At 42.9% G+C, this 25800-nt stretch overlaps 1 protein-coding gene across 6 annotated transcripts in view; it reads right to left on the bottom strand.

Moving 5' to 3' along the window:
- PLPPR1 (phospholipid phosphatase related 1) overlaps positions 1-25800 on the bottom strand; it is a 611864-nt gene that overhangs the window by 292698 nt on the left and 293366 nt on the right. The window contains exon 1 of one of the 6 annotated variants that reach the window (XM_061426352.1): positions 8506-8885. The exons of 3 other annotated variants lie outside the window; for them this stretch is intronic. The gene's annotated coding sequence lies outside the window, so the exon portion shown is untranslated. Of the gene's footprint in view, positions 1-8505; positions 8886-25800 lie in introns of those variants that run through there. 2 more of the 6 variants (XM_061426347.1, XM_061426351.1) reach the window with 2 other exon arrangements.

Below are 25800 nucleotides of genomic sequence, written 5' to 3'. Positions count from 1 at the left end.
AAAGTTAAACCTCTGCTAAAATGTGTATAGAAGAACACTCTCTTTAGGTAATGTGGGCACCATCTCAACACGGTCAGATTGCTGCCTAACTTCAAAGTGTTACTAAAATGGGAGACAATCAGGCTGTGGAAGAGGAAAAGATGGAGCTTAGGCAGGGGTTAGGCAGGCAGGCAGGATGTGAGGATGGGGAAGCAGTATCTGCAGCCACTTGAGGGTGACAATATTTACATAAAGCATGAGTTTCAATTTACTAGAGATTCACTGGTCAAGCTAGTGTTTGTGAAGTGAGTTCCTGCATTCCCTTTTCCAGATGTGAGGGTTGTTTTGCAGTCAGGTCTGATGGCACTTTGGCCACTTGATGCAAAGAGCCAACTCACTAGAAAAAAATGTGATGCTGAGAAAGATTGAAGGCAGGAGGATAAGGGGATGACAGAGGATGAAATGGTTGGATGGCATCACCGACTCAATGGACATGAGTTTGATCAAGCTCCAGGAGATGGTAAAGGACAGAGAAGCCTGGTGTGCTACAGTCCATGGGGTCGCAAAGAGTCGGACATGACTAAGCGACTGAACAACAACTGATGTTGTCAGGTATTAAGCACTAGCTTAATAGGCTACAAACCAGCCTGTCATCCCAGCCTCTCCAGTCATCAGCTGTGGGACCTTGGACGAGCCCCTTAACCTCAGTGGACCTCAGTATTGTCAACTGGAAAAATGGAAAACAATTGAAGTAAACTATCCCTTCCAGAAATTTTGTGAATCAAGGACAGTTTATAGCTGCTGCCATTCATTAAGTTCAAATGAAGTCCCCTCATTATCTTATCTCTTGCCAGATGGACGGTGAATTCCAGAAAAGCACATAGTATATTTGGTGGCTCCCAGAAGGACCTCAGACAATATTTGCTCATTGGCTGTATCTAAAAATTACATATGAGGACAGGTTTCCCAGGTGGTACTAGTGGTAAAGACTCCACCTGCCAATGCAGGACACATAAGAGACATGGATTTGATCCCTTTGTTAGGAAAGATCCCCTAGAGGAAGGCATCAATCCAGTTTTCTTGCCTGAAGAATTCCAGGGACAGATAAGCCTGGTGGGCTACAGTCCACAAGGTTGTAAAGAGTCAGACACAACTGAAGTGACTTAGCACACACAGGTGGCCAACGGACCATAGGACAGGTCAGCTGAGCTCTATTTTAGGATGAAAAGCAGCATTTATCCTAGTCATACAACAGTAATATTTACCAAATGCCTATTAATCTAAAGAAAGTGCTTTCATTTGAAATTGTAACTAAAAGCAAATATAAAAGAATATGTAAAGTATAACTCCACCTTTTTTTTTTTTAAAGAGTAACATATACAAATGATATTGGACCAAAAATGGAGGAACATACAGTAATCAATTGGCAGTGGTTTTCTGGGGAAGAGGTTGGGGCAGAAATATGACTGGTTTTTACTTTCTACACCATGCTTTTCATTACATTTACATTTTGTATAACACTGCAGTACATATATAACTGGTTTAGTTTTTCGATTCCTAAAATACTCTAATTGTTCCAAAACAACCTGGCCATGAATTGTGTCACATGCTAGGAGTCAGCCCACATAAAACACTAAACCCAGAAGATTCTCTCAAACATAGAGATACTGCCTTACATTTACACTGAGGGAAAAAACCAGAGAGATAATGTTCTTTTCCAGTTAATACAAGTGTGAATGAAAAGGTCTTACTTTTTTTTTTTTTTTTTCAGTTCCTGTGACCCCCGGGAGAGAAGGCTGTGGGCTGATTATTGAGCATTTGAGTGTGTGTTTGCCTGGAAGTGATAGCTAGCATAGACGGGGAGATGGGAATAATGATAAAGCATGCTCTGCTCGTAGAGCTCCGCACGGAACAGCATTACTCTCAACCAGATTTTATTTCTTGTTAATTATATCAGATTCCACTTGATTGGGGATTTCATTGAATTTAAAATGTTGGGGGTGAAGGTCACTGCTCCATGCTACTCATCAGAAACATCGATTAGAAAAGCACCCCAGAAACCCTTGACCATCAGCTGTGCAATACATCGCCCCTCATCGTGACAGATGTGCTCCAGTAATTATGATCACCTTTTCATCAGTCTGTGTCTGTGAGCATTTCTGGAACACTTGATGCTGTAATACCCAAAGAAAAAGCCCTCTCTGGCATAATGGAGGTAAAATAAAATGTGTGCTTTCATGTCATGTAAAAATTTATGATATTCACACAAAGATGGGTATTTATTTCCTATGTGTATGCATCTCTGCTTTCTGTTGTTACTGATGAATGGGGAAAGATAAATGTACCATAGAAGGAGGAAATAACAGCAGGGATGGGAGCTGAGTGCTGATTTCCCGTCCAGCAAACCCATATGAACTGCTAAAGCCCTGAACCTCAGGCTTCAGTGAAGACAGGAGGTGATAAGGGGACCTGTCACCCCAAGCCCTGGAGAAGCAGGATGAAGTGGGATGAGTGTCATCTATGAATTCACATCTGGGTTTGAATCCGGCTCTAGCTTAAGAGCTTGGACATGCTAACTCACTTTTCTGAGTCTTGGTTTGCTTAGCTGTCACATGGAGATATGAATACCAATTTTAGCATGCTGTCAAAATTACTGAAATAATATATGTAAAGCCCCTTCTACACTTGAAGGTAGTATAGATGGTACTTAGCAGATATCTCCCTCAAATTTTCTCTCTTTTTCTCCTTTCCATTAATGTTTCTTTTCCTTCTTTTCCTATTTTGGGGACAGAAATGGCCAATTTTTTAGCCTTCTAAGCTTAAATATTCAAAACAGACCAACAGTGCCATAAGCCAAGACTCACCAAGTTGATGAGTAGAACAATTTTCTTTTTCCATTTTGTATCTTCAGAAACCTCAGAAATATAGACATATATAAACTTATAAATGAAGACAATCTCTACATTGTCCCTTGGCTCTGAGATAAATAGACATTCAATAGATAGAGAATCTTTCAACTTTTATTTTTTCCTTTCAGCCTTGCTTTTATGCTGTGAATGTAACCTTTACTAATAAGCAGATCAGCCAGGTCATGAAATGTTTATTAGCAGCTCATTCCACCATGTCAAATGGTGTTTCCTTTGATATTTTTGTGTTTTCCACAGTGAAACTGCATTCTTACACCAATAATGAAGGCCCGGAAGTGGAAAGAACAGAGTTGGAATCAGGGTGAGGTCAGAAAGGTCCTCACATGGGGCACAAATTTTAAAGGGATGTCCAAAAACTCAGTAATGAAAACAAACAATATTTAGTGCAATATTTTTAAAAATTAAATTAATGCAAAAAATATATAATGGGGGGAACAAGTGTATACCTGTGGTGGATTCATGTTGATACATGGCAAAACCAATACAATATTGTAAAGTTAAAAAAAAAAATATATATATATATATGATGAACAAGATTGCAAATTTTGAAATAAAGTCAGGAACAAACCCTGCAATTACATGACTGCCTCCCTCAGCTCTCCCTGATCTAGGACCTGGGCAGACGTTGCATCTAAAATCAGGAGCTAGGGGTTCTAGTCCTGGTTCTCACACTACTGAGCTCAGGTGAGTCACTGAAACTCTCCGGTTCTCAATGTCATCTTGTTTCATTTAGGAGTCTGATTAGAAGATTTCCAGTGAACTGCTGAACTTGAAAATTCTATAATTTTCTCTAACATGAAGCTGTATTATTGGGGCATCAGAAATGACTCAAGCCAAGATTCATTCACTGTCACTCATTCAATCCAAAATGAATTAAATCAATCCAATCAATTGCTATGTGACAAGCCCTACATGAGGGGCTGAAAATACAAAGGTGAGGACCTGAGAAATACGTAGGATGGGAAGCCGATTCTAGTGCTAACCGGTCAAGACAACCTTCCCTAACTTCCAAAGGAGTTAGGCAGGGAAACTAAGGGAGAAAATTCCAGCAAGAGAGAACAGCACAGCAAAAGACCTGAAGGTGAAAAAGAAAAATCTCAGTTGGATACCTGTTATAAGTTTAATCTGAGTGAAACATAAATAGGATGGATGAAACAGGAAAACAAAAATCAGTCTTTGATTATGGAACGAAAACAACATTTGGCAGGAGGCGCAGGTTCCATTCCTGAGTTGGGAAGATCCCCTGGAATAGAAAATGGCAACTCACTCCAGTTTCCTTGCCTGGAAAACTCCACGGATGGAGGAGTCTGGCAGGCTACAGTCTATGGGGTTGCAAAGAGCCTGACACAGCTGAACAAAATAAAGCCCAACAAGCACAACACAGAGCTCCAGGCAGTAGTCAGACCTAAGCTCTGGTCACTGCCCTGTTGTCGACTAGCTAGAAGACAGGGCTTCCGTATGCACTGGAGATTCTATTTCAGAACACAGTCCAGACTTTTCTGTAAAGAAAAAAGGCTTTTAATTCCCAAAGAATGATACAAACCTCACATCTGACATGTTTAGTTTACATCCCCCAGTACCAAAGCAGTGCTGTAATTAATACATGTAGTCACTTCCCTGAAAACAATTTCCTAAACAGCTAAGCATCTGTTGTGTGCCGCCTATGAGCCTGAAGAACGTGAGGACCAGCCTAAAGGCAAGCAAACTTTTACCTTCCCCAGACAGGCATGAGGAGGAGGCACCTAGGCAAATGTTATAGGCATACACGCTGACACCTACTCTACCTAGGAGCTAGTCTGCTCCTGCCACATTTATGTTGGCTGATTTAATTCCTCCACTGAGGTAAACAGGATTAGAGCCAGCTAGTTATAAACCAACCAAAATAATTTTTTAAACAAACGCTGTGGCACACAGTCTCTGGAGCCCTGAGTATGAAGTCAAAACTTTGCTTTTAACCTGACTGTTGTCACACATAAAACCTACCATTTATTGAGCACTTACAAATACTAACTCATATAATCCCCACAATTCTATGTAATGCGTTAAGATGGTTATCGCCGTCTGAAGTGAAAGAGTAATTTGAGGCACATAGATGTAAACTGTGTGCCCAAAGCAGAGACATCACTTTGCCAACAAACGTCTGTCTAGTCAAAGCTATGGTTTTTCCAGTAGTTACAAACAGATATGAGAGTTGGACCATAAAGAAGGCTGAGCACTGAAGAATTGATGCTTTTGAATTGTGGTGCTGGAGAAGACTCTTGAGAGTCCCTTGGACTGCAAGGAGAGCCGACCAGTCAATCCAAAAGGAAATCAATCCTGAATATTCATTGGAAGGACTTATGCTAGCGCTGAAGCTCCAGTACTTTGGCCACTTGATGCAGAGCCAACTCATTGGAAAAGACCCTGATGCTTGGAAAGACTGAAGGCAGGAGGAGAAGGGAATGACAGAACAAAAAGGTTGGACAGCATCACTGACTCAATGGACATGAGTTTGAGCAAGCTCCAGGAGACTGTGAAGGACAGGGAAGCCTACAGCCCATGGGGTCACAAAAAGTCAGACACGACTTAGTGACTGAACAACAACAGAGCCAAAATTCAAATAGAACTTGTCTAGCCCCAGAGTCTGTGCTCTTAGTCACTGCTACATAAACAAGGTTTGTCTGACCCAGGGGATTGAACCCATATCTCCTGCATCTCCTGTTTTGACAGACAGGTTCTTTACCACCATCACCACCTGGGAAGCCTTTACTCCAAAGCATCAGTTGCTAACTACTGTCACTTAGCTTCTGTTCATCTCTGTATCCACACTCCAGCACCCTATGCTCAAGCCACACAGGACACTCAAACATTTCCTCTGCCAGGATGTCTTTTTCATCCTTCCCTACCTGGTAAAGACTATCCATTTTTTCAAAAATATCTCCAAAACCATCTGGTTAAATTCCATAGAGGAAGAAAAAAAGTCACTTGCATGTCTATACTATTACTACTTAATTTACCCTATAACTGTAACAGTTAATCAGATTGCATCATAGTTAGCTAAATACCTATTTCCCCATCCTTGAAAGCTGGAACTATTTTTTACTTCCATGTGTTTCTCTTCCTCCAGGCTCCTTCACCTAAGTGCTGATGTGTGTTTTCTGAATGTTCAGAAAAGCCAGGAGGAAGGATGGAGTATATGGCATGCATGTTGAGAGCTCACAGGACAGTACAAACCTACCTTACTCTCTAATTACTTCATGTGTGTTAATCTTGTATTGACAACTAGATTATAAATGCTTTAAGGGCAAGAATGATGTTATACATTTTTATATAACCACCAATGCTAAATATGGGATAGGTAGTCAATAAATACTAGAAAATAGAATGTGAATATAATAAAAATGAGCTGAACTTGCAGATGTACAAACAGGAAATATACCATAAAGGAAGAAAATAGAGCTCTAGTATAAAGCAAAATAATAATAATAATCTTAATCTTTTCTTGCCAAGATTTACAATGTAAATGATGTGAATATTGACCATGAAATACAAATGGACATAAGCTGACAATTATATTTAAACTCCTACTATGTCAATTTCAACTTGAAAATATTTCTGGAAAGGTCTTTACTTCACTAGTTGTTTGAAAAAAGAAAAAAGAACTTCAGAATTCTATCTTATTGAATGCTTTTTTAAAATTATAAAAGTGAAGCTGTTTTAATAATACACCTCCCTTTCAATTCCCCTCCCGCCGCCCCCCCCACTTCCTCAAAAAGTTCACCTTTGGCAATATTGACTTTTGAGCCAACGTGCTCAAATTTCATAAGTGAACTTCCTTAATTAACCTCATGTATATCAGGCTTTCTCCCACTTCAATGAAGTTACAAAATGTTTAAAATTTTAAAAGGTCCCCAAAGCAGCAGAGAGACAGCCTCTGCAACTCATCTTAAAGTGAAGAGAACTCTCTGGCAACCCACAGTCACAGGAACTAGATCTGAGCTTCTGGTGTTTTCTTCTATCAGCATCAGCTTGGCTTCCAGGCTCCTCACCACCCGCCCCCACCCCCTACACACACACACACACACACACACACACACACACACACACACTTCTGCAAATCCAAGCTCTCTTAAGTAGAGATTCCGCCCCCCTGCAATATACCAGTCTACCCATCCCTTCTTCCAGGTATGAACAAAATGTCAAAATAGAGAACTGTACATGGCATTTTCTAGACTTACAGAACTAATCTGTGGTTGTGCTCAGGGTTAGCTAAGGAACAGTCAAGTTTTCTATGCTCCAGATGTGACATTCTGGAAATCTCCAGAGTCCCACCGGATGAATAAAAGCCACCAACCACAGGAGAAGAGAAGGGGTATAGGAATTCACTGAAGACTGCAGGGGTACCTTGCTTCCCACAAGACCTCTTCCTGCCTCAACTGGCTTCTAGTCACTGCTCTCCTAGATAGCCATCATCTGTCCCTCTTGCAAACCCCTTTGTCCCAGTCCTGGACTCCTTGTACACTGACCAGTCTCGCCTGTTTTCAAGGGCCATTAGATTTGAGGCTCTTCCCAGGTACCAGCAGGCGCTCTGCCCTCTGAGACCCCGCCCCAATGGAAATGGCATTTTAGGGAACGCTTCGCTGGGACCTGTTCCCCGGGACTGAAGGGATTATTCAGAAGGGCTCCTGTCCACCAGCTCGATATAAGGGCTGCAGAGAATCTCTCCCACGAAAGAGGTTAAAAGGGAATATGGTATCCCCACAAAGAAAAATAACCCAGAATCCTCCACATACTCCACATGTGTGGGTCATAAAACCCCGGGGCAAAAATAAAGCCCCAGCTTCCCTCGCCTGCAGCCCCCACCACAGCAGCCCAGCCCGGCTCCCAGTGCCGCCGCCTGGGTGTGCGTGAAGACACTCTCCCCGGGGAGGAGAGATCCTCGCGCCCAGTGCTTCCAGGAGGTGATTACAGCAAGCCTTTTAGTAACTCATCATTCATCCCCGCGCTGACCTGAGCCTCACCCCGGCGCCGGTGGCACTGGTGCTGAATGAGAGAGCCAAACGCTGCCCCTCCAATTCTCCAGGTGACACCGCCCCCCTCTCCCCCACCCCTGCCCAAATACGAGGCGCCGAGGGTGCAGGATGGGGCAGAAGGAAAGGATGACAGGTGCCCACGCCTGAGGGAAAATCAAAGGCAAACGCTTACAGCAGGGGTGAGAAATCCCAACCCCGCCCGGGCAGGAGGACTTGGCACCAGCTACCTGCAGGGCGCCCCCACCCGCATGCCGGATCCTGTGCAGCCCAGAATGCAGCCAGAAGGGTGCAACGGGACGGAGGGAGCCTCCACGCCCCCTTTGTCTCCACGTTCCCCAAATGACAGGGGACGAAAGTTTATGAGCAGCGACAGTGTCGCTTTCCACTGGGTCAATCTGACACCTCTCAGGAGGCGACCATTTCTGGGATCGCCCTCTCCCCGCTGCACCGCCCCAGAGCTGCTTTCATCTGCACCTTGATGCCCGCAAGCCGGGCTTGGGCCACCTGCGCCGCTGTGTCCGGCAGGAACCTGATCTGGCCCCCCGGGCGTCCAGAAGCGGCCCCGCGGCTGCGGGCGCCCAACTCACCTCTCCCGGCAGAGTCTCCTCCGTTGCGCCCTACTGGGCCGTCCGGCTCCGGCTCCGGCTCCCGGGAGCGAGGCGCATTCAGGCAGCTGGAGACACGCTGCTCCCCGGGCTCTGCTGCATTCCGCCTGCGTGGGAGATCCAACCAGCGAGCGCGCGGCACGGGCGTGTACGAGTGTGTGTTTGTGAGAGTGTGTGTGTGAGAGCGCGTGTGCGCGCGCGGGGGGGCGGGGCGGGGGGAGCGCGGGATCACCGATCCCCCTCCGCAGCGCCCATCCCACGCTCTGCCTACTCCTCCGCCTCCTCCTTGAGCTGCGGCTTGCACCGGGTCCAGGTTTCAGGATCTCCTGTTTGTTTAATGAAAGGAAGAAGCAAAAGGCTGGCAAGAGAGGGGGGCGGGGGGGAGCGCGCGGGGCTGCGCATGCTCAGAGGGGGACCCTGAGCGCTCACTCCCCAGCGCAGGCAGAGCGAGAAAAGCGAGCTGGGGACCGGCGGAGGCGAGCTCGCCTGCGTCTCCGGAGCCGCGGGGCGCTCGGCGGGGTTCCCGGAAGGCGACTGGGAAACCCAACCGCAAAGGTGCACCCTGCGTGGGGACTCCCTGGAGCACGCCGTGCGGGAAGCCGGCGGCGGGATCCCGACCCGCCCTAGGAGACAGCTTCAGCTCAGAGTCCTCGCGACGCCTGGCTCTCCTCTGCATGTATTTTTAGAGCTTGGCCGGGGTTCCCGTGGACCGCTCTGCAGCCTCTGCGTGGCGGAGCTCCGGGTGCGTGTAGTCCAGGGGAACCACGGACAGCAGGTCGAACCTGAACTAAAACGGGATTCCTGACCCATGCATCTTTTTCTCCCTCTCTCCCAACTTTCAACCTGTGAAGGGCAGGAAAAAGGCAACTGCCCACTCGGGTCCCAGAACTGGTTTGCTGGAGGGGAGGGCAGGGGTTGGGGTACACCAAACCCTCTTCCCAGAACAAAGCGGAAGTGGAAGGAAGGTGAGTCTTGGAGGGCTCCAAGCTCAGCCTCCCGTGGTGACAGGGTTAGATGTAGGAGACATTTGCTCTACTGAAGAAGGCCAAAAGAACAATAGAGCCATTGTCCCCTCGCCTCAAATGCCAAAGCGCCAAAGCAGTTCTTCGCAAGTGGGAATTCTGGCTGCTTGGTAAAGTGGAAGAACTGTCAAAGTGAAGAAAGTCCAGTAAGAGAACCTGAGCCCTCAGGCAACGGCGCAGTAACCTGAGGCCAGGGCAAATACTGGCTGAGAGGCTTTCCTGGCTGAGATGCTTTGCGAATAGAGTGGAAACTCTTTCTGGTGAGACAGTTCTATGAGCAAAACAGGACAGTGGTCAGCGATCCTTTCAAGAGCTTCCATTTTCAACCTCCTCCGTGTTTGATCACCTTGTCTTTCCCCCCATTTTCTCTCCTAACAGAAGAAAAGCCATCCCAAGCAGGGAACTCTCTGTAAAGATATTATGACCTCCTTTTTGTTCAGTTTTGGTCCCTCCAGAAAAGACTACCTTTTGGTCACTCCAGTGCTGGAGGGATAGAAGACTAACTTCTCTGTGCAAATCTTTTCCAAGCTTTCATTAAAGATCACCTCTGAGCACTTCCACTATGCAGTGCTGGGCTCGCAGATGCCTTCCTGCTGAACTCTGACCCCTGTCCCATTCATCTTCCCAATAATAATGCCAAGTGACACTAGAACAGAAGGAAAATTAGATAACACCCTAGAGCACACCCAGAGGAGAGAAAACAGCATGTCTAAATACTACCAACAAAAGCCAAGTTTAGGAGAAAAAACACAGAAAAAAGGGAAATAAGCATGAGAAAGAGGAAGGTTTTAAAAAGTGAAAGTGCCCTGAATGTTAGTGACTGGTTCCTTCTCTCCATAGCCTCTTGAAGGGGGCAGAACTGCAGCATCTCTTTGCCTGAAGAATAGTGAGTCTGAGTCTCTAAGCACAAGGAAGGGGAGATCAGATTCTTCTGAAAAGCAGCGACAGTGAGTCTGAGTCTCTAACCACCAGGTAGGGGACATCAGATTCTTCTGAAAAGCAGCACAGTCCTTAGGGTGAAGCTCTCACAGAATTAGGAGCTGCTTCCTTGTGGCTCAGAGGTTAAAGCATCTGCCTGCAATGTGGGAGACCTGGGTTCAATCCCTGGGTCAGGAAGATACTCTGGAGAAGGAAATGGCAACCCACTCCAGTATTCTTGCCTGGAGAATCCCATGGATGGAGGAGCTTGGTGGGCTACAGTCCACGGGGTGGCAAAGAGTCGGACACGACTGAGCAACTTCACTTTCACTTTCTTCCAAGCCTGGTTTTTCTCAGGCCTTTCCTTTGGCACCAAGCTTCTTGAAAGGTCCAAAGATCCAAGCCAGATCTGCTTGTTACCACTCTCCCTTCAGAACAGTGAATAGTTCACCAGAATTTCAAGGTGTTGGTGGCGGCAGAGACCTGAGGCAGGAAAGCGGGCCCCGCCTTGTTATTGTGTAAGCCCCAGGGGAGTGAGGGCTCTGAATCCAAGCACCTGGAACAGAGAGGTGGGGTGGAGGTGAGTGTAGGTCTCAACTCCCACAGCTCTGTCAGTAAGAGAGTACTGAGGCCCTCCCACCAACAATAGTCAGTGTCCAGGGCTGCCTGGCCAAGGAGCACTCTCTCCTTTGTCTGAACCCAGCCTTGGGTGAGGAGCAAAGGGATGCTTCTCCCCCTTGATGCCCAGGGTCATTGTCATCACCACCTCAAAGCTCCAATGTCAAGGAGACGTTATCCATCTGGAACTGTAAATCAGGTGGAATCCCTTTCTGGTACGGCTATAGGAGGGTGAAGTACAATCCACGAAGAGATGTTTACTGCTTGTGGAGAGTGGGGGAAGCCCCTGGTGACACTAAGTAAGATGATGTACATGAGACACCAACACAGTGCCCACTGCATAGCAACTCTTTGTAACTTCTATGAATTTGATTGTTAACATTTTCATTATTAGGATTTTTTTTAATAAAGCTGAGGAGGTCCCCCCACCCCCACAAGCTTAAACAACTAAAACAGATGAAAGCCAGATGCCTTGCAGTTTTCCTTGTGACTTCCTTCCTTCGCCCCCTCACACATCTCCCTGAGCACCGATGCATTCAAATCCATGAAATGAAAAGTGTGATGTACAGCTGTGTGGCCACGTGAATCGTGAATAACCCTGACCCTCACCCTCCACTCTCAGGTTCAGGTCTAAGCGGGAGACAGCATGGGTGTACAATAAGGCACACCCCCAGCACTTTTTACCACTCACACCTCACAGGGATTAAGGACCCCTTCTGCTTGGCAGTCAGGGTCTCTAGCTGTAAAGCCCCATGGACAGTGGCTCACCAGGCATTGTATTTTCACTTTTTTTTAAAATTAACCTTCCTTCTAATTTTAGCTATCTAATGTGTTACTCCTCCTAGGTAACAGAATGCCCGAAGCCAATTAATATGCACACATCTGAAGATGGTTTTGAGAGAAATAATAGTCAGAATATCAGAGGCTGCAGGTATTTTCAGTGCTCCTTAAATTCAGATTTCAGACTTAGCATTCATCTCCCTACCTAGTGGAGGATTCCTGAACTTTGCACCTCTCTGCATCAACAAACAAGTCTAATGGCCTCACCTCCTGTATCAGCAAAATAACCCAGTATTGTTGCCTGACTTTGTACAATGTTTCTTTCTTTTTTTTCTGGAGAGCTAGCTATTAAATTTTTAAGAGAACTAGCTCTTCAGAATAGCCACTGGTTAAGAATCCAGGTTTCCAATGCAGGGGTCACGGGTTCAATCCCTGGTCAGAAAACTAAGATGCTGCACAGCCTAAAAAAAAATTAGAATTCTCATAAGCATATTTGCTTCCCCAGTGGCTCAATGGTAAAGAACCCACCTGCCTATGCAGGAGATGCAAGAGATGTGGATTCAAGCCCTGGGTTGGGAAGAGCCCCTAAAGAAGGAAATGGCAACCGACTGCAGTTTTCTTGCCTGGAAAATTCCATGGACAGAGGAACCTGGCAGGCTATAGTCCATGGCGTCGCAAAGAACTGGACATAACTGAGCACATACATGCATAAAAATTCAAAATTAATAAAAGCCAATAATAAAAACAATGTTTGAACATAAAGTCTTTCCAAACTATGGATGCTATAGTGATATCTCAGTTCTTAGAAAATCACATGAAAGTAATTCCATCAAGTTAGACATTGCTAAAATAATATAACAATTCTATGGTGATGCAATATGTTTATAAGTTGTCACTCACACCTCTGAATAGTATCTAACAATTATGAGACACAGCATTGGTATTTGACTTGTGTTCTAACTACAATCTTGGTTATTTTCAAATGCCACCATAATGAGACAAGAGAGTTATAATTTTTTCTTCTTGTAGAAATTTCAAATTTATAGCAATCATTTTTGGTTCAGTAAAAATGTTAAGCCATGACTCTAAGGGCTAAACTAGTGCTTATTATAAGAATCAAAATGTTTCTGGGAATATCAAAAACTATTATAAAACTATCCCTATAGGCCTTTACAAGTATTCTTATTGTCGCTCTTAACACATCAAGTCCTTTTTTTATGTCTGACTTGCCCCCACCTAGGTCACTTTTCACTTTCACGCAATGGAGAAGGAAATGGCAACCCACTCCAGTGTTCTTGCCTGGAGAATCCCATGGATGGCAGAGCCTGGTGGGCTGCCATCTATGGGGTCTCACAGAGTCAGACACGACTGAAGCAACTTAGCAGCAGCAGCAGCAGATTGGTTTGAGCCATTCAAGGGCAGAGGTTTATTCTTTTCTATGCCCTGATGCCTCATGAAAGTAAGCAAGTGGTATATGTTCAGCAAATGTTTAAAGAGTGAATGAGTAAGTTTGCAGCCAAATATAAATTTCTGGGACTAAAATGTTGATTTTGGAAAAAGACTCCCAAGTTCTGTGCCACTTGGTACTCCTTATACATGATGAAGTCAAAAGACACCATCTTTAAAGATTTTGTATATATGATTATCTAAAAATGAAAGTTGAATGAGAAAGACAAAACGGCTTTCTGAAGATAGTTTCTATCCCCTTGGAAATACATACTGGCCAACCCAATCCACCAAGTCCATTCTAATTTTTCTGGTTCAGAAAGAGAATATAATTTTGGCCCAAAGTGCATTGTTATTCAAAGAATAGCTTCGTGCTGACCAACTTAATCCAGGCAGAATAATATTCTAATTTAACTTTCCCCCTGAGCAGGATGAAATAGTCGAGGCAATAGTGCTTAGAACTCCTCTTCAAAAGAAATCATTCAAAATGTCAAAAGGCAACACTGTTCGCTATATCCCAATACAAAATAAAAAGCTTTTAAAAAATGTGAAAAGGACCTCCCCCAGGCACTCATCCCCAGCACTTCTATCATTACTGTCTTGAGCGAAAGGAACCAGCAAGTAGTTGGTTCTGTTTTCATGAATAGGTACCTAAGGATGGGGATCAGGTGGGGAAGGGGTAGATTAAACTATAAATAAAAGGTCTCAGCTCTGATCACAACTCTTCTGAGGCAGGAGTAGACGAATATAGGGGACCAGGTGACTGCTGCCATAGTGGTTTTTTCTCTTGCATTCATATACCCAGTAAGAATTTCCTGAGGACGGTCTCAGGCAGAAAGAAAGATGCCAAGACAGAAGCTGCAGTCCTTTCCCACCTAGTCTCAGAAGCCACACACCATCACTTTTGCCATATCCATCACACAGCCCAGCCCAGCTACTCCCCTCGGATTATCTTCATGTGAGGGTTCCCTCTGGTTCTTGCTGGGACCATGACTGATACAAATTTCAAGAATTTGTTTTCCTATTTATGCACTCATGTCACCCACATTTCCTTGGGAATCTCCAGGCAAGAAGAGCCTGGCAGGCTACTGTCTATAGAGTCACGCAGAGTTGGACACGACTGAAATGACAAGTGTGAAGCATGCACACAGCACAGCTCACCCACATTAAACCTAATGCTTGTTGCTACTTCATCAGCTCTGATTTATTACCCCACACACCATGATTTGTATTCCGAGTTACTGCCTCATGTGGCCCAGCCCCCAGGATCCATGTACCTTTGTTGCTGGAAATCCCTCCTAGTTCTCCATGTCCTCACAAGCAGAACCGAGGTACCTATTGCTGATCCTCTAGTCTTTGGTTTGACCCCTGGTGCCACCCTAGTTATCTGCTCCTCATCAAGAGCTATTAGAATCATGACTCTGCCTCCCTTTGAGTATTTCAAAAAGTCTAGATTCCACGTCTAGTGATTCCTGACTGCTGACCTTGTCCCACTCAGGTGAGGTTAAATCTGCCAGAGCTCAGCAATGTCTCTTCTTCAGTCTGTCCTAAACTGCCAATACGGAACCCTTAAATCTCAGTAATATTAGCATCTTCATTTTTCTCATCTTTAAAATGGGAGGTTTGAGTAAATTATTCAGTCATCATGTTTTAATAGCCTAGTTCAGGGGTCAACAAACTTATTCTGAAAAGAACCAGATAGTACATATATTTAGGCTCTGAAGGCCATGTGATCTCCGACACCACTATTCCACTCTGCAGCCACAGACAGTGCTGAGAATGAGGGTGGCTATGTTCCAATTTTTTTCATTTTTTTTTTTTCAAAACAGGTGGTGTGCTGATTTGCCCCGCAAGCTACAGTTTGCCAACCTTGAGTCTAATGCTTCATTTTCTGCCCTTTGCAAGCAATGTGTTGGGTAGAAGGAACCTGAAGAGTCCTGCTTCTTGCTCTGCCAGTAGGAAAATAATAAAAGTCATGAAACTGGTGCAGGAAATCTTAGTCCACTGGCAGTTGAGGGGCTCCTTGTCAGCGTGGCTTTCACACTATCTTAAGAACACACTAGAAAATTATTTTTTCCTTTTTTGTAAAGTAGTTGGCTATGTTTTCCACATGGAACAGCAGCGGCAATAACAACTATACTATTTTTAGCCTAAAACTGATTTGTGCAGCCCTAGAAATTTAATGAGAGGAATATTTTAAAGGAAAATGGAAAAAAAAAAAAAAACAGCGTGAGCACAATATTCCTGCCTTTGAAAACAGGGCAGGTAAATACATTCTAATTATGACTAGACTAGCACCTTAAGAAAACTGCCTCTCCAAAGATAAAAACTCAGCCCCAGTAAAACAGAATACCTTCTTAGGTAGGTCCCAGTACAGGAGCGATGCCTCTACTGAGTTGAACTTATAAAAATCTGGCTACTGGCTGAGTATTTTCACACATTCAGCCCAAAGTTATGAAATTCGGCCTATCTAAAAATTTCACTCCCCCAAAGCAATCTGCAGATTCAGTACAATCCCCATCTGTATTAGTTTGCTGGGGCTACACACTGGGGGAGGGGGCTTTGGTTAACAGAAATTTCTTTTCTCACAGTTTTAAAAATCAAGGTATAGGCAGGGTTGGTTTCTTCTGAGGCCTTTAGCCTTGGTTTGTAGACGGCCGTCTTCTCCCTGGCTTCACACTGTCCTCCTATACATGTCTGTGTCCCACTTTCCTCTTCTTATAAGAATAACAGTCATATTGGACTTGGGCCCGCCCTAATGACCTCATTTTAAATGAATCACTTCTTCAAGCTCCAATCTCTAAATACAGTCACGTGCAGAGGTCCGGGGGTGTGGAGTCAGAATTTCAATATGTGAACTTCTAGGTGACACAGTACAGGCCAGAACACTATCAAAATCCCGGTGGTGTTTTTTTAAAATGCATCCTAAAATTCATATGGAGTCTCAAGGGACACCAAATAGCCAAAATAACCTTGAAAAAGAACTAAGTTGGAGGTCCCATACTTACTGATCTCAAAAACAACTACAAAGTTATAGTAATCAAAATAGTGTGATACTGGCATAAAAACAGACATATACCCATTGGAATAGAACAGTGAGCCCAGAAATCCTCACATGTATGGTCAAATGATTTTCAACAAGGATATCAAGACTACTTAACTCAATGGGGAAGGGTGGTCTTTTCAACAGAATGTCAGGAAAACTGAATAGCCCCCTGCAAAAGTTGGACCCTTACCTTATACTATGTATAGAATAAATTCAAAACAAATCAGAGACCTAACATAAGATCTAAAACTGCCTGATAAGAGGTTAATATTAAGGACCTATAAAGAACTCCTACAGTTCAACAACAACAAAACAACCCAATTCAAGAGTGGGTGAAGGACTTGAACAGACATTTCTTCAAAAAAGATATTCAATATCCCATGCACCAATATTTCATATGCCAATATGCCCATGAAAAGGCGCTCACCATTACTAATCACTTGGGCAATGCAAATAAAAACCACAATGATAAAGATAATGCTTAGAAGAAGTAACAGATAATACAGTGTGATTTTCATGGAGGAAAAAACACAAGATAACACATCACACCAACTAAGATGGCTATAATCAAAAAGAAAAACAAAACAGAAATTAACAATTGGTGATAAGGATGTGGAGAAATTGGAACTCTTGTGCACTACTGGTGGGAATATAACATGGTGCAGCCACTATGGAAAACAGTATGGCAAGTCCTCATAAGATTAAAAATATCAATTATTATATGATCCAGCAATTTCATTTTGGGTATACACCTGGGTATGTCATACTAGGCGTATACTTGGATAACATACCAGGTAAGATAGTCATTCACTCTTTCTTACTTTTATTTAACCAATATGTATTAAATGTTTAATGCCAATATAATCAGAAAATTTGATGTCAAGAATTCTAGGTAGCGCTCTGAAGAAATTATACCTAATATTCTGTGTATTTAGATTACTTTCAAATTAAAAATGTATTGTTAAATAACAATTCCATGAAAGGTATAAAGGAAATGCCTCAAGGACTTAGTTAAAAACAATCCCAAGGTCTTACTGGAATATTATAGTACAATCACATAAAAATTTTATTTTAACCAGAAATCTGTATGCAGGTCAGGAAGCAACAGTTAGAACTGGACACGGAACAACAGACTGGTTCCAAACAGGAAAAGGAGTACGTCAAGGCTGTATATTATCACCCTGCTTATTTAACTTATATGCAGAGTACATCATGAGAAACTGGACTGGAAGAAGCACAAGCTGGAATCAAGATTGCCAGGAGAAATATCAATCACCTCAGATATGCAGATGACACCACCCTTATGGCAGAAAGTGAAGAGGAACTAAAAAGCCTCTTGATGAAAGTGAAAGAGGAGAGTGAAAAAGTTGGCTTAAAGCTCAACATTCAGAAAACGAAGATCATGGCATCCGGTCCCATCACTTCATGGGAAATAGATTGGGAAACAGTGGAAACAGTGTCAGACTTTATTTTTGGGGGCTCCAAAATCACTGCAGATGTTGACTGCAGCCATGAAATTAAAAGACGCTTACTCCTGGGAAGGAAGTATAACCAACCTAGATAGCATATTCAAAAGCAGAGACATTACTTTGCCAACAAAGGTCCGTCTAGTCAAGGCTATGGTTTTTCCTGTGGTCATGTATGGATGTGAAAGTTGGACTGTGAAGAAGGCTGAGCGCTGAAGAATTGATGCTTTTGAATTGTGGTGTTGGAGAAGACTCTTGAGAGTCCCTTGGACTTCAAGGAGATCCAACCAGTCCATTCTGAAGGAGATCAGCCCTGGGATTTCTTTTGAGGGAATGATGCTGAAGCTGAAACTCCAGTACTTTGGCCACCTCATGCAAAGAGTTGACTCATTGGAAAAGACTCTGATGCTGGGAGGGATTGGGGGCAGGAGGAGAAGGGGATGACAGAGGATGAGATGGCTGGATGGCATCACTGACTCGATGGACGTGAGTCTGAGTGAACTCCGGGAGTTGGTGATGGACAGGGAGGCCTGGCGTGCTGTGATTCATGGGGTCGCGAAGAGTCGGACACAACTGAGTGACTGAACTGAACTGAACTGAACTATGATACAGGCGTGAGTTATGACATAAAGCCTCTTGATGAGACTTTTTAAGATTATGTCTCCTAGTCCTCCTATAGGATTATCCTATAGCCCTTATAACTGGTAAATGATACATTAACCCAGAAAAGTGCCTAGATCATTCTTCTGACTATGAAAATTCAGGAAGATCACTGAAGTATACACAAACTATAAAATATCTTCTGAAAATGCCAGTGATGATTAACATCACCATCAATAGCATCTGCAGATAATCACCATCCAAATGCTACTTTTAGTTTACTTTGCTTGGTAAACCAAAGATTCAGTAATGCTCACTATCTGTTATCTTGTCGTGCAGTATTCTCCCTTTGATCAGCAAAGCTACCCATTTTTCTTCCAAAAAATCACCATTCTTCAATTACTAATCCATGTGGGAGTTTGGGGGTGAAAAACCTTTCCAACTTTAAAGCATGAGCACAGAAGCCCAGCCTAGTCAGAATCTCCCACTGTTCTAGCCTTGTAATGTCTCAGAGATGGCAAACGGCAAATGATTTCCATATCAGGAAAATTAGATTAAGATCTAGGACTTCTGCTGACAAGAAAGAAAAATGTCTCCTTTTACTGGGGATTCTAAGCATTTAAAAACTTCTAAGCCTTGGAATGCTGGGAGAGAGACCTTCACATGTTTTTTAATTCCTAAACCTAGCCATGTCTTCAAGTATCACTGGACTTTTCAGTTACTTAATCAATAATGCATTTTTGCTTAAGGCATTCTAAATTAGATTTTCATTCCCTAGCCCCATTGAAAATGTCTTTATGCATACATGAATTATGGCATCTCTTTAAGTAATAATGACAAACAAGAGGGAAGGCAAGCAAAAGATGGAAACAATTTTTAAGGATATCTCCTGGCCACACTGTAACTGAATTCAAGCTCTGATCATTTCAGGCAGCCTTCCACCCTTGAGCATATATCTTGTGCGTCCTCTTCCCCTTTTCTGAATCACCAGATTCCAAGGCTGGCACACTTCAAGGCTGACATCCACTGTGAGACAGATGGAGCTAAGGGGGGTAAGGCAGAGGCCAGGCAAACCCTGCCAACTCATTTGGCCTCAGGCCCAGCCCTACTCCATAACCACCACTGCTGTCAGTATCCAACTAAGGCGAGTCTGAGTTCTCCTTGCAGTCAGCTCTCCGAGGCTCCAGAAGATGACGGTGGTGTTGGAGACTCTGTGTGCCTGGTGGATACATGTGCCAGTCACAGCTCTGTGTGGTTGGACAGGTGTCCCTAGGCACTAAGGCAGGATGGAGCAGTCCCCTATCCCAGAGGCTTTGGCACCACAGGGGTTGTCAGGGAAAGTGCCCAAAACAGCTGTCACCCCTCTGGCTGCCAGGCTGATCTGACTGGCTTGGTGGGTGTTCCCTCCTTCCCCACAGCTCCCAAAGTTGTCAGTTCACATGCATCAACTTTCCAGAGAAAGAGGAATACTCTTGGTGGCCCTTCACCCCAGGTTTGTGTTTAATCAGCACCTAGTGACCTAAAATGTAGCCTGACTGTGTCACTCACTGGTTTAACTCTTCAATGGCTTTCCCTGGCCTGATGTTCAAGGTCCGTCATGATCTTGACAGACTTCCTATTTATCAGCCTGAAACCTTGCTATTCACAATCCACCCAAATCTTCCTGTCACTTCACCATTCCAAGTGTGTCAGCTGTCTCCCCCTGTACCTCTTACATACTCTTCTGACTTTCCCCATCGAGCCTGCCTAACCCTAATTTGTCTCCTCCAGAAAGCTCCTCTGAATTTCCCAAGACAAGAAGGAGGAAGTACAGTGCTCTTCCTCTGTGCTCTTGGAGCACCGTGGCTTGACCTCCAGCGCAGCACTTCCCACACTGCACTGTAGTTACACATTCGTATCATTCACATTTGCGACTCCCTTTATAATCTGTGAGCAAACTTGAAGATGGGAATGATGTCTTTTACCTGGTATATATTAGGTGCTTAGCTTATATTTGTTGAGCGAATAACTGGCATATGAGGACTTGTGCTTCCCTACATCCTCAGATGCCTGATTCTTAAGGGGTATCTCATTGCAAGAAAAAAAATCTTACTGTTTTTTCTACTCATCCATAGGAGTGCCTGATTTCAAGGGAATGTGGGTTGTGCTGGTCTAAACATAGAAGCAGCAGGAAGATTCTTATCACTGTTTTCCTCCACTTGTTACTGGGTCTAATAGAAAAGAACTCTTGACTCCGGAGAATCCCACCTCCGCCTTCACTGAATTAAACCACTTTTAGCTCTGTGCCCACTATCCCAACAGCTCTTCATGACTGTGCATAGAACCCCAGGGAACACAGCCCTGTTTTGGCACATCAACGGTCCTGGTACCCTCCCATGGCAAGTGGCTGCTGTACCACCTCATGTCTACATGAATGACCATCAGCAGCATCAAGGGCAGTGGGACTTCAGTGACACCTGCGGCGTTGGCTCAGTGTACTGGTTTTGTCACAAAGATCAGCATCTGTGCCAGTGATGGTGGGCATCAGCAGCAGTGGTGATGTCAAGTCTCACTCTTCTAGTGTAATGATTTTCCCTGACCAACACCCAGAATTAAACAGGAAAATGCTTGTTTCTAAACTGTAGAGAAGAGAATCTTTTCATGTATACTTGTAACCCCATTTGATACATCATTACAAACTGAAAGAAGTCAGAGGAATACTGTTTGCTTGTTGTAAGACAGTTCAGAGGATTCAATAAGCTACGTTTGACCCTAGCATAGTGTCTAGCAAACAGCATATTCTATTACTATTAGTGAAGTTAAGCCCCATGCAGGCATAGACTTTCTAATTCACATACATTTCATAGCACCTAACAGAGTGTTAGAGCCTTACAAAAGTCTTCAGTGGTGGGTTGGTCAGATTTGCACATTTCTAATGAAGAAAGGGTCACTGGGATTAGCCTGAGAAGGCTAGTTTGGAAAATTCTGTGGCATTGCCACCTTCCACAGCTTCTCTCACTAGAATTCTCCATTGGGGTGGGGGTGAGGAACAGCAGGGCACTTCCTCAGTAGAGTGCTTTTTGCCAATAATAGAGTCCTTTCCATAGTGGGAAACTCAGCAGAAAAATTAGGCTATCAACATTTTTTATTGTAGCTGACATATTTTACTTCACCACTGCCTGCACAAGATCTTTTTTTAAAATGGAGAAACAGACACTTAATGACATTTTGCAAAGGAGTCTGATGTGAATCTGGGGTCTGATCACCTCCAGTTGAATAAACGGAGACTACATGGAGCAGTTCTGAATTTGTCAGCCTATCCACCTGTCAATTTCAATATGCATTTACTCATACTTCCTGTCAGTCTTCAAGGCCAGTCTCCTTGAATGACTGGTGCATGGATGATCTATCATAAAATGCGCAACACATGTAAATGTCTGCAAATAAAGGATGAAAACAACAGACAATTCCTTACTGGCTTCCAGCCATCTGTATTCAAGGGAAACAAACTAGCTCAACAGACAACAACTGATCTGGTGTTCACTTGTTACGGTCTCTCATCAGACACCTGAATGACTGTGTCTTATAGTGCTAAGAACTATAGGAGAACTATCTATAAATAACAGATTTATTCCCACCTATGTTTTGATAAATATTGAAATTTATGCTTCCATTCTACAGGCTCCAATGTAAAATATTAATGGAAGGCTTCTTTCTGAGAATGGGGGAAACCTATGATGATGGATTGAATTGTATTCTCCCCAGATTTGTAGAAATCCTAAACCCCAGTACCTCAGAACGTGACTTTATTTGGAAATAGGGTCATTGAAGGTGTAATTAATAAAGATAAGGTCATACTTTATTACTTCTCTTTTTTTCACAGCTATTTGTAAGGCCTCCTCAGACAGCCATTTTGCTTTATTGCATTTCTTTTTCTTGGGGATGGTCTTGATCCCTGTCTCTTGTACAATGTCATGAACCTCCATCCATAGTTCATCAGGCACTTTGTCTATCAGATCTAGTCCCTTAAATATATTTCTCACTTCCACTGATGCTGAAGCTGAAACTCCAATACTTTGACCACCTATGCAAAGAACTGACTCATTGGAAAAGACCCTGATGCTGGGAAAGATTGAAGGCAGGAGGAGAAGGAAATGATAGGGGATGAGATTGTTGTATGGCATCACCAACTCAATGGACATAAGTTTGAGTAAGCTCCAGGAGCTGGTGATGAACAGGGAAGCCTGGTGTGCTGCAGTCCATGGGGCTGCAAAGAGTTGGACATGAATGAGTGACTGAACTGAACTGAACTGATATCCTTATACAAAGGAGGAATTTAGACACAGAGACACCCACACAGAGGACACCATGTGAAAAGACAGGAGATACCCTGCTACAAGCCAAGAAACTACCAAGCGAAGAGAGAAGCCCGAAACCGCTTTCTCCCTGGTGCCTTCAGAGGTGCTATCAATATAATATGGCCGTTTTAAAACCTTGATTTCAGACTTCTGGCCTCAGAACCGTGACACAATAAACTTCTGTTGTTCTAAGCCATTCGGTTCATGGTATTTTGTTATAGCAGTCCTAGAAAACTAATACACCTATCAAATAATACATTGGGTTTTGGTCCATGGGATATAATGGGGACTCTGGATAAAGAAAAGGAATAATTTGAGTCTTACTAAAAATTTTCTCCCCTAATGCCACAGTTTGTTCTATTGTGTTACACATGTATACATTCATGTTGAGGCACCTTCCAATGAAGAATGGTTATTGTGGAAAAAAGTTAATAAAGATAACTTAAAAAAAAGTTTAAAAAGTTAATACAAATAAAAAGAGAACACCAATATTAAAGAAGATAAAAGGAAGGACATGTGTTAGATACAAGGGTTGGTGGAATTTCTGGAACTGAGAACTTTTTCGAATTTTTCTGGATATTTCCTGATTGCCTGAACAGAAAACAAAACATGGAAAGATCACATTATAGAAAAGATAGGAAGTCTACTCGTTTCCCAGAGATATAAAGTTTTGGCTGATATCTTATTATTCTGTAATCTATTGCTATTACATGTATGACGCCAAACAGTAGTGTCTACTTACAGCTGGAAGCATGGTTCATGCCATCCTGTGTGGATTTCATACACCCCAAGATGATGTTCTGCCAACTTAGCTATTTCTCAGTAAACTTTTATAATCTATGACCTACTAAGTGGGTATGTAAGTTGGTTGTTCAGTTTCAGTAATATTATACTGATTAATTTAATAAGGAGTACTCTTACAAAAATCTAAAAAACGTAGGCAAAATACATTTTATACACAGGGTTAGTATAGAGAATGATAAATTACTTTGTTTAAAACAAAATATCATTATGATCTCCTTTTGTAGAAGTGTTTCAAAAGTCATGACTTTGCCTTAATGTCAATCTGTGGAAAAATGGGAATAAGACCACATCTGAGTATTTATTTGGATGAATGTTTCCTCTTTATTGTTCCATCCAAGGTTTATATAACTGTTTGGATCCAAAGTGCAATCAGCATGTATTTATGCAGGCTAGGGAGCAGGATGGGGTTAATGACCACTTTATGCACAGGTATTACAGTATGACTATGCTTGGACCATAAGAAACTGTGGAAAATTCTTAAACAGAAGGGAATACCAGACCACCTTACCTGTCTCCTAAGAAACCTGTTTGTGGGCCAAGAAGCAACAGTTAGACCCAGACATGAAACAATGGATTGGTTCAAAATAGGGAAAAGAGTATGACAAAGCTGTATATTGTTACCTTGTTTATTTAACTTCTTTGCAGAGTACATCATGTGAAATCCAAGGCTGGATGAATCACAAGTTGGAGTCAAGATTTCTGGGAAAAATATTAACAACCTCAGATATGCAGATAATACCACTCTAATGGCACAAGTGAAGAGAAACTAAAGAACCTCTTGATGAGGATGAAAGAGGAGACTGAAAAAGTTGGCATGAAACGCAACATGAGGAAAACTAAGATCATGGCATCTGGTCCCATCATTTCATGGCAAAGAGAATGGAAAAAAGTGGAAGCAGTGACAGATTTTATTTTCTTGGGCTCCAAAATCACTGTAGACAATGACTGCAGTCATGAAATTAAAAGACACTTGCTCCTTGGAAGGAAAGTTATGACAAACCCAGAAAGCGTATTCAAAAGCAGACACATCACTTTGCTGACAAAGATCCATATCATCAAAGCTATGGTTTTTCCAGTAGTCATGTATGGATGTGAGAGTTAGACCATAAAGAAGGCTGAGAGCTGAAAAATTGATGCTTTTGCACTGCAGTGCCAGAGAAGACCCTTGAGAGTCCCTTGGACTGCAAGGAAATCAAATCAGTCAATCCTAAAGGAAATCAACTCTGAATATTCATTGGAAGGACGGATGCTGAAGCTTGATGCCCCAATACTTTGGCCACCTGACGTGAACAGCTGACTCACTGGAAATGACTCTGATGCTGGGAAAGATTGAAAACAAAAGGAGAAAGGGTGACAGAAGATGAAATGGTTAGATAGCATCACCAATTCAATGGACACGAATTTGGGCAAACTCCAGGAGATAGTGGAGGACAGAAGAGCATAGTGCTGTACAATCCATGAGGTTGCAAAGAGTCGGACATGACTTAGCAACTGAACAACATTACAGCATAATGGGGAAGTTTATTAAACATAGTTTGAAAGAAAATATAGGAAGAAGGCTTTGAAGTTTTCACTGTAAAGGACCATACTTGGTTCCATAGGAGTAGTTGTCCCCTCTATGGAGCTGCTACATGGATAAAGAGAATAATGTCAGAATATTCATTTCCAAAATAAACACTACTCCTAAAGAAAGCAATAAAAGGGCAGTTCAAGCTTTTTACTTCTTTTTTGTCAGTTTTAATGAGTGGAATTTGTACAGTGATGATTCATTTCTAAAACAAACATTACTTCTAAAGAAAGCAATAAAAGGACAGATCAGACTTTTAAATTCTTATTGTTAACCTTAGTAGGTCAAATATTTATAGTGAAATATCACTTCATTATCATTTCAAATTTATTGACATAACTGTTCACATTCTCTTATTTCATGGTTAAAAATAATTTTGTCTAAGAAACTTTCCAGTGGCTTCTGGAATCTCAAAAGTCTGATATAAACCCAATTTCTGTAGGAAATATATTTCCCGGCAATTAAAAAGCAATTGGTATTGTATTTAAATTATTGCCCTGAGACCTGCTATGATTCTTTTTTAAAATGATTGAAGTACAGTTGATTTACAATACTATATTAGTTTCAGGGGTATAGTAAAGTGACTCAGTTATGTATGTACATATATTTTCAGATTATCTTCATTTATAGGTTATTACAAGATACTGAATATAGTTCCCTGTATTATACAATA

Source organism: Bos javanicus, chromosome 8, assembly GCF_032452875.1.
Source record: "Bos javanicus breed banteng chromosome 8, ARS-OSU_banteng_1.0, whole genome shotgun sequence".
NCBI classification, from domain to species: domain Eukaryota; kingdom Metazoa; phylum Chordata; class Mammalia; order Artiodactyla; family Bovidae; genus Bos; species Bos javanicus.
Note: the sequence above shows the minus strand (reverse complement) of the source record. Positions and strands in the feature narration are given on the sequence as shown.